The sequence below is a fragment of the Manis pentadactyla genome, chromosome X (genome assembly GCF_030020395.1).
Source record: "Manis pentadactyla isolate mManPen7 chromosome X, mManPen7.hap1, whole genome shotgun sequence".
Lineage (NCBI taxonomy): Eukaryota > Metazoa > Chordata > Mammalia > Pholidota > Manidae > Manis > Manis pentadactyla.
In genome coordinates this window covers 134,507,399-134,526,372 of record NC_080038.1, presented here as the reverse complement: position 1 = coordinate 134,526,372, position 18,974 = coordinate 134,507,399, and the positions used below count along the sequence as shown (strand labels likewise).

General features: G+C 40.4%; 1 long non-coding RNA gene across 1 annotated transcript in view; it reads right to left on the bottom strand.

Moving 5' to 3' along the window:
* The window catches only part of LOC118913884 (uncharacterized), a 44,995-nt gene that overhangs the window by 12,116 nt on the left and 13,905 nt on the right, over positions 1-18,974 (bottom strand). The window contains exon 4 of the long non-coding RNA XR_005025387.2: positions 14,219-14,298. This is a non-coding gene — a long non-coding RNA (uncharacterized LOC118913884). The remainder of the gene's footprint in view (positions 1-14,218; positions 14,299-18,974) is intronic.

The following is an 18,974-nucleotide window of genomic DNA, read 5'->3' as shown; positions in this document are numbered from 1 at the left end:
CTGTGACCTGGCTCACTGCAGTATCTGCTGGGCCAGCTGTACATTCAGCCTCCCTTACTCTTGTTGCACTTTGTCTCTTTCTCACTTTGTCTCTGCACACACGAGAGGTCCTATTATTCTGTGCTGCTTTCGCCCATTCCACAGAGCTCCTATGATGGAGATGTCAAAAGAAAATGATCCTGGGATTAAAAAAAATAAAATGAAACCATGGAGGTGATGTGGCTTTAAAATTAGATTTCCATTGAATTATGTCAGGGTTGACACTCTCTACTCTTGGCCTAATTTCAAAGCATGCCACTTTTATTCACTGTAATCACAACTATCTCCTAATTTATGAGGTTTCACATTGTATTATTTCCAAAGTTTCATTCAAATGTGATTTAGGTTATGATTACAGTATGAAATCTGTACTCAGTAAAAAAAGCATGATGTTATCTTTTCAAATCTTACCTTACATAAAAAAATCTAAATCCATGGCTCTATGTAATATCTCTTTGTTGAGATAATATCACTCTCCTCTTATACCTGTTCTTAAAAAGAAAAGTTGGGCTGCTAGTCACCCTTTGTTCTATTTTTGGGAAGGAAAGGTTAATATAAGCAGTTCAGAGAATTCTCCTTTTCTCTTCATGCACTTAAATTTACATGTTTCAATAAAATACAATTGATAATTACCAATCTAACTCAATGCTTGCCTATTTTTACAGCTCCTTACTTAGTAGAATTTACTTATATTTGGCTATAAATTATCTGTACTTATCATTTTTCACAAATTTGAGAACAATTTGATCCCCTAAAATCTCTCTGCAACATAAAATGTGCACTCTGGCCAGTGTGAGACTCAAAGCCAATTGGTAGGAAATGTTTTCTCTAGCTCTCCATCAGTGTCTAGCATCTATTTTGGGGAACAGAGATAAGCTGAGTCTAAGTATTTGATAGAGAAACTAATTAGGCTTTAGTAATTAGCTCCCATACTAAACCCTGTACTTTCAGATTGATCCAAAAGGAGGGCATCTCTGTAAGCATCTCTGTTCATGAATTAAACATTAATACTCACGAATTCATTCATTTAGTCGCTCCAGAAACCTTTCCTCAGCTGCTATTCTGGGCACGATACCTACTGTGTAAGGTGCTAGATATATGTTGAGTAACTCATTAAATCCTCATGTGACTATGAAGTAGGTACTATTACAGTTCCTATTTTACAAGTAGAGCTTAGATAACTTATTTGCCCAATGTCACAGAGCTAGTAAGTAGCAGAGCCGCTCCAAAGTAACTCAGATAACAGGGACACCTTTAACTTAATCTTGAACTCAGGGAAGTGGCATTTAATCAAAACTCCTAGACAGAGGATTGGTCAAACCTCAGGGCACTGTGGACACATAGGATTTTTCACGGGAATGTTTCTCTTATTAACTCTCCACTGCATCACTGTAGGGGGTAGCAAATCTGGCCATTAACTGCCCAGTAACTCAGCACCTCTTTCTCAGGCACACCTAGAGTCAGGAAGTACTGTGACTTTCCAGGATCCCAAATACAATTCAGTAGAGTCTGACTTAGAAGCCTGGGGTTTTTTGTTATTTCAAAAACCTGTTCCAAATTCATTATCAGGACTCCGGTGTTAGTCATCCATAGCGGTTGGGCAGGTGCCTACAGCTCTGAGAACGAAGGGGACTCTCAGGAGAAGGAAGGCAGCTGCCTCCTTACCTAAGGCCATGCTAGGGCCTGACCATAAGTAACCACAGATCCGGTGAGCAGTTGGGGATAGCAGGCCTCAGAGAGGGCGACCCCCAGAATTTGAGGGTCAGGCTAGAAAATGCAGCCTATGCTATGAGGCATTAATATGAACTTGTTGGCTGCTTGCACCATTATAAAGGGCAGTTCAGTTCCAATCAAACCACCTTTTTTACATTCCTTTCCTTAGACCACTTAGGAGTCAAACAAAATCCCCCCACTAAAACTAAAACTAAACAAAATAACAAAAATTTGGCAGAAGGAATTCTCTTAACCAAGGAGATGGTCACACTCCTTGAGCCCGGTTTTCCTCTCTGAAAACAGACCAAGTGATGCCAAGTATCTCCCTGGGAGGCCAGATGGAATGCAGCAAGCTGATTTCAGAAACTCAAATAAGCAGCAGCAACTAAGACAGAATTAATCAATTAATTCAAGTTACTGTTTCCTGTCTGTTTGCTTGATTTTTAATCACAGAAGAGCTAAGGCGAAGGCCCTTTTGCTCCTGAGAACTCGTTGAGAGTCTAAGCTAAGCCTCTTTGAGTGTTGCACCTGCTTTGGCCCAGCAGCTGTCCAACCAGCGGTTTATACATGTTTCTAGCATTCATCAAACAGCATCCTATTTCTTTATGATCACACCAGCTATGGCTCTATGGAAGAAATTCAGGGCATAAAAGAAAGGTCATTATGAGTTGTATCAGATGAATTAGAGCCATAGGGAGGAGAGGATCAGTATTTTTTAAAAGAGTCCCATGTAATTCTAAAGTGCATCCCAGGCTAAGAAACACAAGTGTAGATGGTTTCAACCTGGGGAGGGGTTTCTAAGTAACTGGAACTCAGGTTGCATGCATAGGAGCTACTCTCTAGACAGGACTGTTCAATAGAAATATGCACCATGTATATAATTCTAAAATACTTCGATAACAGATGGAAAAAAGTGAAAAGTAAAAGGTAAATTAATTTTATGACTTATTTTATATAACCAAATACATTCAAAATGTTATCATTTCAACATATCAATATAAAAAATAATGGGATAGTCAACGATTTCTTCATTTAAATCTTGTAAGTTTGGTGTGTATTTTACACGTACTCTATACTGGAGGTGAAGGCACACTTCTACCATGGGAGTATGTTTAAAGGACCATCATCCTCTGAGTGGGTATGACTTTTACCTCCCTATTAGCTACTATTCCCAAATGGCTCTATGTACAGTAATAAAGGAAAAGATGTTTCATAGAGTTACTAGAAGGGCCGGTAGATATTTGATCCAACTCTTCTACCTATGAACAAAGAGACTGAGGCCCAAGGGTGGAAGGGCTTGTACTGATTGTACTGATATTTGTGGCTGCACACTCTGGAATCAGGCTGTTCTCACTATGCTGAAAGAGTCTGGTAATTGAGGAGGTAGTGTCTGACCTAATTCTCCTTTTTCTTGACTGGCAAAGAAATATTTTCTCTAATACTGAATAAAACAAAGAAACTGATCAGAAGCTTTTCATTTTATGTTAAAATTTAAAATCTCGAATTTCCACTTTGTTGTTGTTGTGGTTTTTTTTTTTTATGGTAGCAAGCTTTGTACAGTTTATCTGATGCCTCCCCAACCATCAGTTTCAGCACACACACAAAGAATGAGGTGGTTAAAGGACCGAATTAACTCAAGAGTTTCTCACTTGAACAGAGTGATTGATTTCTGGAACAATCCACACATCTGGAAGGAGCAATCAGAAGCCTCATTAACAGACTTGTGTTAAACAAAAGGGTGTCTGGGGTGTTAAAGGCCACTGCTTGGTTACACAAACCTCTTTAGTCTCTCATCTATTTTTGAAGAAAACAAGAGTCAGTGAAGGTCACTTAAACACTAATAGCAACCTGCCTGATATTCAGGAGCAGGTGGGAACAAAAAAGTCTTTCCCAAAAGAAAGACCCTTAGCAATGATCATCATGTGCTTCCCTAATAGGCAACTGCATACTATAAGAGGGCTGTGGGTTAATGTGTTTGGGTTCTTTTTGTTCCTTGCATTATTCTCTTGAATGGTTTGTGTTAGGGTTGATGTGGCCCCATGCAGTACGGCTTCTCTATGGCTTGTCGCTGTTACACTTCATAACTGAGCAAATCGCCAAAACGGCACGTACACACTGATTCTGTCCTCAGTGCATTCAATCTTTGGGCACCTCTACACAAGGCATCGCTATGCTAGGCCCTCCAAGGGATGTGGAAAGTAAAGGAGATAGAACTTCCAGCCTCAAGATGCTTAGATGCATGAGAAGGGAACATGAAAATAGTTGAATGATATCAAAAAAATCTAGGTGTTCAAAGACATATATATGCAATATTATAGGAGATACATTTTTTTTACAGATTGATATCTATATAATTTGTTTAGATCATTTTGACTAGATCTGTGTGAGAAAGGGACACACAGATGAGAGGGAGAAGAGACAGGCAGTTTGATAAACACTTGAAATCAGGGCTTAAGGATGGAAGCTTTGTTTCCATAGCAAGGGTTTTTTTTTTCTTTTTTTCTTTTCTTTATTCTGATTTAATTACACAGTGGTGAGAAAATCCCCATTTACCCAGAAAAGCAATACACTGTTTGTCCAATTTTACACTACCCAGTAGGAATCAGATGTGAATTTTCACAAAAAAATTGTGAAAGACAGCCTTCCCAATCAATGATACATTTCCAAGACATATGAATGTTTGCACAGAGAAAGCAAGAGCACCTTCACTATGGACTTGCACAGAGCCCAGTTACTCTGGCTGCATTCAGGAGCCATACTGGGAAGATGCAAGCCAACGCAGTTAGAGTAACAGGCACAGTGAAGGGTCGTTGATTTTAAGGACAGAGAAGCCTTTTCCTACAAGAAAGTCTAGGGCCTTGTTCTGTCCACCTCTTCCTCTTAACCTCGGAGCTGATAAGATTTTTAGGTTTTGCCCCTGGAGTATGCAAAGCTGGAAATGTCAGAGATCACTGAAGTTTCTGTTTCTTACTTGTGGTGGAAGGGACGATAAGGGTGGGTCTGAGATGAGGATGGGGTGAGTTTGGACAGCCAAACTGCAGAAGAGGAGCAGTGTGGGTGACGGCAGTGACAGCCAAAGGGAGAGTGGGAGAAAAGTCTAAAGAACAGAGAATCCAGAGCCAGGAGATCCTACCGTTCCGGATGGGCACTCTGGCAAGCCCGTTAAAGAGGCTGAGCCAGACTTCCCCTCTGGGGCTGAATACAATGCCCTGTCCCTAGAATAATCACCACTCAGGTATCCGGGAGAATGAGAGGGTGACATGGCAAACGTGAAGGAAGGATCTTGGGGACATCTTGCTTGCCCCAGCCAAGTTTCACTCCGCAAAGAGTTTCTGCTCCCCTTTGTCTTTCTTAAACCTGAGGCAGTAATGGGGACTGTGGGATAAATGTGCAGAGGGCTTTCTGAGCTCCCGCAGAGAATGGAATAGTAGGCTTTGCAAACGAAGGGCTTTAAAGGTCCTTAATCTCAAGAAATTTAATAATATTCGCAAACAGAAGTTTAAATGAAAAACTTGAAAGCAAAAAATGTCTGCTACATTAATAAAGCATTAGTGGACTGTAGTAAGGTTTTGATTTAATCTCTTTAAGGAAGCCTTAATGCTCTGCATCAAATACAAAGCTAATTTTCTTGTTTCCTGTGAAACTCCACCTCAGCCAATTTGCTCACCCAGCCATGGAAAGAAATTGAAGCCTCTTCAAAATCTATTTTGTGCACTGGCAAACCAGTTGAAGTTCTCAGGTCTTATTTTATATCACATGCATCTCGCTTTGGATGCACAGCAATTATTTCACAGGTTAAACAGTCCTCTATTAATAGTCATGCTTGTAAGTCACAAAACTTAAAGTCTTTTCCAGGCTGCTGCCCACAGATATTACTTCTCTTCCTCCTCCAGGCTCCTCTCTCCTCCTCTCCTACTTCTTCCCATAATTTGTATATGCTCTGAGTCTGCTTCTCTCCTGGGCACAAGCTGAAGGCTGTGTTTCTCTTCTTTCGTGTCTAGGTCATTTGCTCAGCTTCAAATTGCTCTTTTATTCTGGCTTCTCGAGCCTTCCTTGAACTGCTCTCAAACTCCTTGCTTTGGTACCTGTGTGCTTCTGAATCAACCTATTCTCCTCCACCATCTGCAAAACCTCTTCCCCCATCTTTCATTATTTTATAAATTGTGCCAATGTGCTTATCTTTCAGGTTGGGCTAAACAAAATGCATCACAAAAACTCTCCCATCAGGATAATCAAGAGAATTTTAGAAAATGTTTTATATTCCTTTACCCACGGCCACTTGGAATGTCTCGTCTGTACCACTGCCTCACACTGGACAGGTTACAGAGCTGTCATCTAAAAGCTATTACAGAACTGGGGGAAGCACCATTTTTTTACATCCATGAAAACTGACCATCCTAACAAATAGGTTGATTGAATTCAGCTGAACTATCCTTATCTTTATAAAGTGCATCAAAAGATGTCTGCAAATTTGATCCAAGAAATGGAAGTATACGTTAAAATCTCCAGTTTTAATAACTACTGGAGCAATGAAAGCTACTCACTAAATATGTTAGATACTGCTTTCCACATCTGAAAGTTCACTTATGTTTATCATTATAATTAACAGTAACACTTCACAACTGTATAGCACATTATATTTTATGTCTATTCATACAAATCTTCTCATTTTTCCTCACAATAATTGTGAGGGAGGAAGAGGAAATATTACTGTTCTTCCCATTTTACAGATAAGAAAACTGGTAATGAGATAAAGATTACCCAACTAATCAATAGATTAGATGTGAATCCAAGTTTTCTGCCTTCCTGTTCAACATGTGAGTTGCCAGTAAATGCCAATGGGGTAAACTGTAATTATTTGGCACTCAATCATAAGATGTTTCCTTGTCTGCATAAACTGAACAGAATTACATCAGAGAACTGACCCTTAACTGATTGGGTGGAGGAAGAGAAAGAGGCTGAATATACAGAGGAAGAGATCTGTGCCCGCCAGGTCAAGTGTTCACCTGCCGCCATTACCATGAAACTAAATGAAACACTTTTGCTGCCTCACAGTTTCCTTTCTCTACACAAGAAGCCTAGTTTCTGGTATATTTAAATTAAATTCGAAGCTCATAACTTATGTAAGTTTCATTAAAATGAAAAGTGAGGTGGTTTCTTCTGGAGTGGCAGTTACTGTCCATTCTTCTATCTCAGTGTTTTACCTGCAAAGGAGCATGAAGTACCTCTTCAAGTGCACAAGACATCATCACCCATTGTACACTCTGGTCCCTGCTAATGGACCGTTGTCCAAAGAGGGGGAAATCAGAGTCCAGGGTGGGGATGAGATACAGCCAAACAGGCCAAAGCACCAGTGGAATTATGCTGCCTGGGGCCAATTCTGCCCGTTCAAAACGTTCTGCTCTTAGCGAAGGCACCTGGGCACAGCCATCCCTTCCCACTGCCAGCTGAGAGAGAACAAAGATCAAAGCCAGTACACCTAGCTTCACATGCAATCACTGTGCTGCTCTGCATGAAAAGGCAGGCCAAGACACAACTCATTCCAAAGTAATTCTTTATTCACTAGTCCAGAGACTTCCAAATTGAAAAAATGCAAAATCCAGCTCATCCCACCCTTTCTTAAATAAAGCTTTTTTATTGCATTTATTATTTTTCCTACCAAGGAAACACCTATGCTTTTACAGTAAAGATTTTTGAAAATTCAGGAAAAGTGTTTTATCTTTCCTTATAAAAATGAGTCTGGTTTGCATTTGAAGCTTGCCTGCTTTTTTCTTCAGCGCACTAATGGTAGGGCAAAGGCAAGGAACAGCTCTGAGACAGCAGGAACTCCAGCCCCAAGAGGACAGGTAGAAGGAGCAGCAAATGCAGTGAATGCCGAAGGGGTGGGGGGGAACTTCTTCATCAACATGGTACAATACCCATATGGCTCTTCTTTCCAGAACGTTCCCAGTAGCAAATAGTCTGTTCTACTATCTCCATAAATACATGTACAGCTACGTCCCCTCTTGTCCTAATTTTGCATTTAACCCTTGCATGGAGTGTTAATTACATGATCTTGAGTGATCACTGGGATATGTGCTGATTGTATAAATCCATCAGGAATATGAACATTCTCAAAATGTAATGTTACACTGGATCCTGCTCTTATTCAATTATAGGAAGCACAAATCCACCACATCACATTTTCTTTACATTCTGCTGGGGATTATTATGTATATCACACTTTTCAGCCCATGTAGTGAACAAACTTATTAGCTAAAATCTACAGGAAGAAAAACATCAAATTGCTGTATTTTCAAGTTTTCCTCTATTTGCAGGTAGTGCTGTTCATTCCTAAGGCTGTGGCAGGGGACGGGGACGTGATGAAAGGAAGGATGTTTCAAGCTCATCTCTGCTTCATTGTGAGTAATGCAGGTGATAAACACAATTCCTCAATCCCATTTAAGGTTTATTTGTCCATACTTTGTCAGGCTCCCAGACTCCATATGAAATGGTATGTAAATAAACTAGAGATATGAAAAAAAGAAAAGCAGGTACTGAAGCTCTCAATGAAAGATGACACACGAGATGACTTTCCCCCCTCTGCTTTGTTCTTCTCTGTGCCACCATGACCTAGTTTTCAGTGGGTGGAATACACTTGGTCAGAAGCCCACTATCCCTGTAGTCCTCAGTGAAGCAGGTTTGGGAGCATCTTCCAGCTGACTTAGACTGTCTGGAAACTCGGAGTGAGGCAGCAATGCAATCTGACCATAAGTGTCACAGGGTCAATAGAGGGGTGCTAGTCAGCTGTCAGACTGTGCAAGGCTCTGGTACTCTGCTGTCCTGGACTGTCAGGAGGAGGAAAACAAGGGTAATAGGTACCCAAATCACCAAATGGGAATACCACAGGGCTAAGCTAGGCAAAGGGAACAGCTAAATGGGAGAGGAGCTATCTTCAATGATCAAAAGGACCATGCACTGGCAGGAGGTGACTTACCCCAGAGATCAGAATGTGCATCCCAGGGAGACAGATTGCAGTCCACTATGAGGCAGAACTAATAAACATGGCTAGAAACTGAACAGAATGTCCCAGGAAATACTGAGCTCCTCATTCCTAGGGGTGTTGAAGCAGAGGTAGGAGAAACCATTTACTGAGACTTCAAAGTTGAGATACCAGATTGCACTAAATGGCCTTTAAGGGTTCTTTGCAACTCTGAGACTTATCATCTTCTCTGGTCCTTAGTCTCCACTGGAGTCCTAAGAGAAGTGCCAAAACCTTCCTATACTAAAAATGAGGTCTTTGCTGAGCTTCAAGCCTACCTTCACCAACAGGTGTGGCCTCTCTTGGTTGGTCTGGGAACACAGTAGGGACTTCACACAGAATTGCAGGTAGCTCAAAAAACCTTGGAGTCCCATCTAAGTTGGCTTGACCTAAGTCAGTGACAGGCACCTGTGCAGGTAGCCCCCATCCAACTAGTCCAGGAAGCCCCTCACAATGATCCCCACTCTTATCCTCTCACATTCAGGCACCTCTTTGCTGGCACCCGGACCTCTGCATGCAACAGCCAACTCCCCTCTGCAGGATCCCTTGTGATGAAAGCCTCTCTCAGTGCACATGCTCAAACCCTCTTTCACACAAATGCAGTTGCCTGATCAGCAGCCTCATCTAGTCCCCAGACCCAGTCTAGGCTGCCATGTGTCCTCCCCAAACCAAGTTGCTACGTAGCTGGAAGTGTCAGATCTGAATGAATCACAGACCACACGTTGGCTCTCTGCTGCTGGTTTACCCTGTCTGCAGTACATGCTGCAGACTGTACCTAGTACGCAAACCTGGGTACAAAAGAATCAAAATAATGCAAATACATCCCACCCATTTTACCGCCTGCATCCTGACACAGGCAGTAACCCTCTCACTTCCCAACAGAGATTTGCAACCAAATAGACTGCATCATCTTAGCCAGGCAACAGCCTTCTCCTGGACGCTCACTCCTAAAATCCTGCACCCTGATCCTTGCTTCCACTACCCACAGGAAACAGTCTTCAGGGATCTCTGACATGTGAGAAAGGCAAACTGCTGATCATCATGGCCCATCAGTGACAGAGAACATTGCCAAGATATTTCTAATGGCATTTTCTGTGGCCTCACTTGAAATGCTGCTATCACCTCTGTCCACTGCATCATAGCAAACCCCTGCAGTTGTTGAAACAAGACGTTCAGGCTGTACCATGGAAGTCACTGGCAGGCACTCTTGCATATGGCATTTCCTGACTTCCTCAAGATCTCCCTGGTGCCACTTTCCCCCTTTACATCCAGGAAAATGAGTTTCTTCACACAATGGAGGCAAAAGCTTCCTTTTATTACTCAGGTAATGGCAATTCTGAATACAATTCCAGTCTTTGCAATAAGAAAACTGGCAGTCCAAGGTGGGAGCTCCCTTGGCCTTTCCTGGCTGTACTTCCTCCCCTCTCTTCTCTGCCCTCTCACCATGTCTGCATGTCCGCAAGTTCCATCCAAGTGCCTTGACGTGGCCCTTTTGACAGCAGTGGGATGCAATGGTCTGGCTCTTGAAATTCCAAGGGCACTGATTTTGTGGCTCTAGGAGCCCCTGCAATGCCTGCTCCATAGTCATGAGCCACAGCGACCTCACTGCTGAGCCCAGTGTTAGTCCCCAGGACACTAGGCAGGTGATTGCTGCCCAGACTCCATGCTGGGGAGGGGAATAAATAATCTTTTATATCTGTTTCAACCTTTTGTGATCACAAGTACTTCCATGGGCATTTCAATCTGATTCTAACAGCCTTATCTGGGACTAAGGAGGGTGGGTGAAATGTCACTGCCATTTTACAGATAAGAAAATAAAGACACAGAAGATGCCCCATGTTGGAAGAATAATGGGGGGAGTCAATATAAGGCACTGTTGAGTAGTACTACTACTCAGAGTCCTAGTTCCACAACTATTATTGCTAAAACCAACAGCAGCAATAGCAGCTTATGAATACTATGTTTATGAATCCTGACAGAAAGAATTCAGTACACAGTATTAGAAAAGCAGTGCTCCTAATTTAATTTTGTAACCAGTTAATTATTCTCTGGCAAGTATCTCCTTTGAACAGTATCGGCTACACAATTGTGGGACCCAGTGCAAATGTGGGACCCCTTTTTCAAAAATTAAGAATTTTAAGACCATGAAAACAGAACATTAAAGCAAGCACGGAGGCCTTCTAAGCACAGAGCCCTATGAGACTGTACAAGTCACAGGCCCATGAAGTTGGCCCTGCTTCTGAAGCCAAGACATGCTTAAATCTTAGTATGACGTTTAACTGTAGGAACAATGGAAGAAACATGTTACTGGCTCTCTTATTTGTGTCAATGCATGAAAACTTTTGGTTTTGTTACCTCTTGTAAATCTCTTATTTCATCAAGAGCGTCAGAATCAGAGATGTGCCACAGTGCCTGGATGACAGTCTAGGTTTTTCTTCACTGATTCTTCCCAGCCCTCCCACTTCCAAGCCAGGAAACACAGAAGAATACTAAAAAACCCATCAAACGATAATTTAGATGAAATGTATAATGTAATGTTTGTTTGTTTAAGTATGCTATGACAAATTTTTAAAGGACAGTCACATCTTATTTTTGTAAGCACAGTAATACACATAAATGATGTTTTCACTAGCTTGATGTCTGGAATTTGGTTGTCTGCCCTCTGTGGTGTTTTTTTTCTTGGAAAATGGCTTACCGTATTTAACCAATTCTAAGATGTGTATTTGTTTCACATTTTCACATCTCTGAAATCGAATGCTCCTTATATTCAATGGCATTTTACAATCGCTGTCGGCCATCAGGCAGTTGAAATGGACTTGTCATTGCCTGTGAATACTCAAATTGGCCATGTCTATTGTAGTATTGTGATATACAACAAAAAAATATGTCTAAACAGCTGAAAAAAGCTCTCAGTAAGTATAAAATTAAAATTATATGGATATGAAAGCATTGCATTATAGTTTATTTGGAAGTGGTTTGTTCCATTAAAACATAATTACATAAAAAAGCATCTCAAATGTGATTAAAAACTTCGTATCTTCAATCGAATGCAATATCCACCACTGACAGTTTTGAAGAATTTGAAAAGCTTCATGTGCACTCACTGAGAAGCTTCCCAAAGTTCATACTTGGAAAATTTCCAGGTACTAATAAAGGACTACTTTTTAAGTATTCTTAATGGAATATTGTTTTTTTACTTTTTCCTGCTTGCAACCAGAAAGTCCCCAACCTAGAAATCCAAACATTAATAAAAGAGACAAGCTACATCAGAATACCAATTAACTAGGCCAGATTAGTGGGCAAATCAATCTTTCCTGTGGTCACGCTTTTGAAGAAAGCTAGAGAATTCCAATATAAGCTCTAGAGCAGCACTATCATCTAATACATACAATGCAAACCATATATGTAATTTTAATTTCCATGTCGCAACATTTAAAAAAGTTTAAGAAGCAAGTGAAATTAATTTTAACATTGTTATTTAACTCACTGTATCCAAAACACTATCATTTCAACATGTAATATATATAAAAACATCAATGAAATGCTTGACTTATGTTTGCCCTGTCTTTGAAACCTAATATGTATTGTTTTTACAGTTATAATATATTGCAGTTCACACTAGCCACATTTCAAATATTCAATAGCCACACATGGCTAGTGGCTCCCATAGTGGACAATGTAGGTCTAGTCAATACATGCATTTATTAGCAAAACAAAATAGCCCCTTGCAGAACATTTTGCTCAGACATGATCAGTCATAGAAGCATTTGGCAGAAATTCAAGAGTGGCAGTCAACAATACCGAGCAATGTTGCTGAACATAGTCTAGAACAGTGGTCTTCAAACAAGACTAAATATGTGAATTCTTTTCAATAAGTATGTGAACATGGAGAGTTTGCAGAGAATTCACTCTCAAAAGTTTCAACTTCCACGTGTATTCTCACCTAAACCTGATATACTTATGAACAACTTTTTTTTCCACTTATGATTCGGCATTACTTTGCAGCTATTCTTAAAAATAATCACTTAAATATGTCACTAACTGGAAAGAAAAGCACCGCCTAACTAAAATCCATATATACTGCTGATGTTGATTCTTTTAAATATAACTGGAATGTTTTCCTGTACTACAAAATGTTCATACTGCTAAAATTTATACATAGAAATTGCATATGATTTCTTTCATATAAGGTACATCATTCAGTTAAAATAGTTAAAGCCTGTTTTCTCTGATTGTATCTTGAAATCTTTTTCAACTAAAGTCAATCCTTATTTCATTTTATAAATAATTACATGTTTTCTACCCCCATTATCAAAAATAAAATATGGTAGTTGCCAGAGTAATTATTTTTTAGCTATATACACTTCTCTTTCATAAAATATGGTTGAAAAGGTTGATTCTGTGGTCTTATTAATGGATTTGTAAATTTTTATACATGATTCTTAGTAAATTATTTCCAGAAATCCAACACCAGAGTTTTAAAGTCACCTGCACACGTTTACCAAAGGAAGCTATGCCTGCCATCAGATTCCTTGTTTCATGTATGAATTATGTTAGCTACATATTATATTTACTTAAAATTACATGTGAGAAACAAAATTATTATTTCATCTCTTAATTTATTTTGAAGTGGATAAAAATCTCATTATCATTTAACTCTATTTACTTTGTTAGTAAACTATTTAACAAGCAGTGTTCCATAATTGATTTCTCCATGGTTTTAATAATACTCTTAAGAATGAATATTGATTCATTTTCTCCATTGAAAAATGAAGTCAGACACTTTTCTGAAGGTAAAGCTGATTTGGCTCATTATTTTGATATGAAAATTGCTTTTGCTAATTACATTTTATTAGAAATATACTTCTTAATGAAACTGCTGATCCAAATCTGCAGCCTCAAAGTTATATATTTAAATGATAATAAATTAAAGGCATTTTATCATAATCATTGTATAGGCTGGGGCGTATTTATCTAAGTATTTTTTATAGACTTAAAATAATGCCTAAAAATGAAAGTATAACAGATGTAGCAACTGTTTGCCAAATCTTGGTAAGGTCATTTTGGTAAACTTCTCAGAAACTCAGAAATAAATGATTCATCAACAAATCCTTTTATAAGTTGGGACTTTTTGCCTTCATTGAATTAAACTTAGACCTAATCAAGTTGTCTGTTAAAAATAAAGTTTTAATGAAAAAATTAAAACATTACAAATTATTTTCAATAACATCACTATACGATTTTTAACCCGTGACTTGCACACTCATTCCATTCCCTTCTACTAAATTATAAGAACAAAGTCTCCTGAGTTCTTATATTTAGAAAGGTGAAAACTAGGGATAATATTTATACTACACTCTGTCTCATTAGAAGTAAGTAATAGATCCATCCTCAGAGGCATGAACTAAGGGATATTTCTGAGCAATCCACAAATACTGTACTTACTCAATATGGTCACCAGGTGGCAAACGGGCACTGGGCAGGGATCCCTCTTCCCCCACCAGCTGGCTCTCTCCAGCTCACATCTGCAAAAAAGGAAAAGCGTACGAGTGCAGGAAAAGTGTACGAGTAACGGTGACAACTGCAACAAACAACAATAGCCGGAAATATTTCCTTTAGGTCTTTCCATCTGTCAGGAACAATAATAATCCCTTACTGTCTCTGAAAATTTCAGAAATGGCCTTGTCCGCAAAGGTAATCTATTCTTCATGAATACCATTTACAGAATGTGAATACACCTCTACAATATAACCATGCAGTTTGACCACAAAACCCAAACACTATTCCAGCCAAGAACTTCTGAAGCTCTAGCAACACCAAAAAGCAGCTGCTGCAGCAGTATCTCTATCATTCCAAGCATGGGACTAAATCATGCATTTTAATGAATCTTCAAACAGCTCTCAGATAGATGCTAATATTACCCCCATGTTATGGATGAGAAAGCAGGAAAATGGCCCACTGAGCTAGTAAGTGCTGGAGCCAGGATGCAAACACGGGTTTGGTTTGTTTTCAAATTCTAAAGCCATGTCCTTCAATATCATTATACTGTGTGATATCTCGGTGGGGTGTATGTGTGTGTGTGTGTGTGCATCTGTCTATGGATCTTTCTGTATTTGGCTATGCACATTTACAGTTCAGTGCTTCCGTGTGATTCTATGTCTGTGATTCTGTGCATGTGGAAGTACGTGTGCTTTTGGGTGTGTGTGCACATGGTGCACGCCAGACCTTTTAGACATTTTTCTGGTAATTTCCACATCTGCTTTTATAAGTATAGTCACCAGAGGTAGCTCATTAATTTTCATTTTCTCTTGAAGAGGCTAGGAAAAAGGTACTTAAAAGTCATAGCCTCCTTTGAAAAAGTGCTTGTGAGTTCTTTTATATGTGATTGAATCTCTGTGTTTTCATATGTATAAATCTGCATGTGTCTCTATGTCTGTGCATGTGTAAGTTTCTGTTTCTGTTTGTAGCATAATTAAGTCCATGTATGCTTTTATATGTTGGCAGGTGTATATGTGTGTGCGCATTCATATAATCAATGTACATTTAGGACTGAATGCCAAATGGCACAGGAGTACATCTGTAGAGCAGTGTGTGTGTATGCACATGAGCACACTCCAATGTGTGTTTATGTTGACATGTAATGTGTGTCTGTGCATATGTGCATGTGTGTGCCTGTGCTTATGTCTGTATTTTTAGTGTGTTTAGGTCTGTGATGTCTGTAGATATGTATGTGCCTCTTATCTTTATATGCTGTGCATTTGTGCACTCCTGGGTGGGTATACTTGGCTTCTGTGTGTACATCTGCATGTGCAGTTATGTGTCTGAATATGTGTGTGCATTTACAGAGCTGTGTGCAATGCCTGTAAGGGGGTTTTGGAGTGTGGCACCATATGAGTGGGTGAAGTCTTGTCCTCTTTGGGGGCAGTATCCATGTCTATGTGTACCTATGTAAGTCTATGTGATTGTACCTGTATCTACATGTAAGTCTCTGCATGAGTCCATGTGTATGAGACAGCATCTAGGTCTGTATGAACATGCTTAGTCCTGACATTTACTGCTTGCAAATATTCACCTGTACGAGTTACTGCACATTCGTGTGTCCATGTGTACACAATAGCTGTGTGTGTGTGTGTGTGTGTGTGTGTGTGCGCCTAAGTGGGAGTCTATGTGTCTGTACCCATACAGTCTTGCCTGTAAACCTCTTTATCTATGTCTAGGTGCTTCTATACTCACATGTCCATGCCTGGGTCTTCATTCATCTGCGCTGTTTGTATATCTGTGTGACCATCTCCATGTCTAAGGGGGCATATATGTGTGAGTCTGCATAAATCTGTATGAGAATGGCTAGCTATGGATGACTCTGGGTGAATGAATCTGTGTGTCTGCGTGCACGTGTTTGTGTTGCTGAGTGTATGTGTGGACCTTATTGGCATGGGAATTGTGCATGCCTGTGTAGACATGCATGTCTCTGTCCCTGGGTTGGTTTGTGCACGCCTTTGTGGAATGTACACTCATCTGTCTTTGCATGCATACATATGACTGTACACACAAGTGTCTATGCAAGGATACGTCTGTGAAGCTGTGCTGGACTCTGCTGGTGTGGGCGCACACATTTCTATGTCTGCATGCACTGCTCAAGAGACACACATGCTTCTGTGTGTATCTGTGTGCCTCTGTGTTTGTTCAGGTGTATGTTTCTGGGCCTCCGTGTCTATCTGTACATCTGTGTGGAATGCCTGCATGTATATGTCTGTATATATGCTTCTACATGCACCTGCACAAGCCTCTGTGCCCGTCTTTGTGAGTCTATGTGGGTGTGCGTCCATGTACATATCTGCCTCTGCACACACGCCTGTGTATCTCACGGGCATGTGACTGTGAGTGCTCCTCTTGCACACCTGAGTGAGCCTCTGTGTGAGTGCAGCTGTGTTTGTCTGTGTTTAGATTTGTGTAGGTCTTAAGGCATGTGTCTATATGTGTGGATATTTGCTTCTGCATAGGGAAGATGTATCTCTCTAAGTGTATGTACCACCATCTAAGTGTGCATCTGCAAGTGGAGATCTCTTTGTCAGTCCATCTCTGTTTTGGCTGTGTGTGTATGTATATGTCTCCATGTACAAGTGCATGTATGTGTGCACACCTGTGTGCTTGTGTATTTCTATATGTACGCCCACATGCATGAATATTCCCATGTGCACCCCTTATACATGTTCATGCATGTGTGTGCACACATTCACTTGTTGTCATGGTAAGCATAAGCACCTATGTGACATGTGCAGGCATAAGCATGTTTATGTATGTGTGTTTTAACAACAGCTATGCCTCTGTGTGTATATGCTTGTGATTCCATGAACATGAAAATGCCAGTGGGTACATGTTTAAAACACGTGCATCTACCTATGAATGAATCTCCATGTTTCAGTGTTTGTGTCAATGTCTCCATGTCTCTGCATATCAATAAAACACAGACACCGCCATCTGCATACGGATGACTCTCTGCCTCTGTGGATATATGTATACACAGGGAAAAATGCATGGATTTGTATGCTTGTCTACATTTCTGCATAAATGTCTGGGAGTGTCTGAGAATCTGTGCCTCATGAGCCTCTATAAGCATTTATGTGTTTTTGTATGTGTGTATGTGTGTGTATCTGTGTTTGTATACCTTTGAGGTTATGAATCAGTACACATATCCTCTGGATGCTTAGGTTGGCATATATATGTCTTGGCATGCTCTGCTGGGTCTATGCAAGTGTAGAGTGTATATTTATGACTACATGGTGCTTTGTGTCTATGTACAGAACTGTGGGCACTTGTGTATATTTGTGTGTATGCGTAAGTGTATCTGTGTGTACTTGAGATGATCACTGTTAGGACTCTGGGTTTATGTTCATATTTGTACAAACAAATGTCTTTGGCTGTGGTTGTAAGAAGTGTCTGGGATTATGACACACCTGTAGGTCTGAGTCAGTGTGAACCTCTATGGCACTCTGTGTGTGTGTGTGTGTGTTTATTCTGGTTTATATATACTTGTCTATGATGAATGTGGGAGTATAGATGTGAGCACTCTCTTTAGGAAAGACTTCTCTGGCCATTTCCACACCTGCTTTTCTAGGATCAGCCAGCAGAAGGGGCTCAAGATTTTCTTCCTACTCTTGAAGTAGCTGAGAAAATAAACATTAAAAAACAGCTTCTTTGAAAAATGTTGGTTATTGAGCCTGGTAACTATAGTATAATAACACAGGCTTTTTATAATCTGAAGACAAAAAGCTGGTGGTAGCTTAGTCTTCAAATCCCACTGCCACTGGGGACATTTCTGTCTGAGACCCTGGCATGTTCTTATCTTCCTGCTCACCTCTGGCCCAAGTCAAGGCCCACATGCTGCCTCCTGGTGGTCCAAAGCCCACACCATTGAGGAGGCCATATGGCCAGTAAGTGGCAGAGGCAGAATTCAAAAGCAGGCCTGACTGACACCAACATATTCCTTCTGCTCTACCACTGACCATTGCTACTATGGAATGTGCGAGGTTCCAGTGCCAGGATGTGGTTTTGCCAGGACTGGGAGCAGGCACGTCTACCTTCAAACACTGTGCTCTGAACCTTTAGTCTTTCCTGAGAGTATCTCACTTAATTCTTGGAGTAGCCTAAAAAGAAGTATTTTGTCCATGTTTACAAATGGGTATGCAGATGTAAAGAAGTGAGGTCATTTGCCAAAGCTCTGTAGATCCTCTCTTCATGTGCTATGCAGCAACATATTGTGACAATTAAATGTGATAGAGTGAGTTTGTGCCTCATGAAGTGAATCTGAATGTTCTAGAGTGAGCATATGTATTATGCTGCTTTTTTTAGTGTTGTGAGGCCTTCTGAGTATTCTATAGCAAGTCTGGGTATTATTAGGGGTGTCAGTGAAGTTTGGGGCAGTACTGTGGGGTGAATATGTGTGTCGTGGATCATGCCTTTCTGTGCATAGCTTGTTTCTGCATTGCGGTATGGGTCTATGAGGACTGTAGGGCAAGTCTCGAGTGTTCTGGGCAAGTTTCTGGGTTAGGCGGCATGTTGGTGTGTAGATGTTGTGGGGTGAGTCTGTGTATTCCAAGTTAGGTCTCTGGCTGTAGAGCTAATCTCTGTGCTGTCGTATGAGGCTGGATGGGGTGGAGAAAATCTTTTTATTACAAAGAAGTCTCTCTGGATTAGTGGGTTG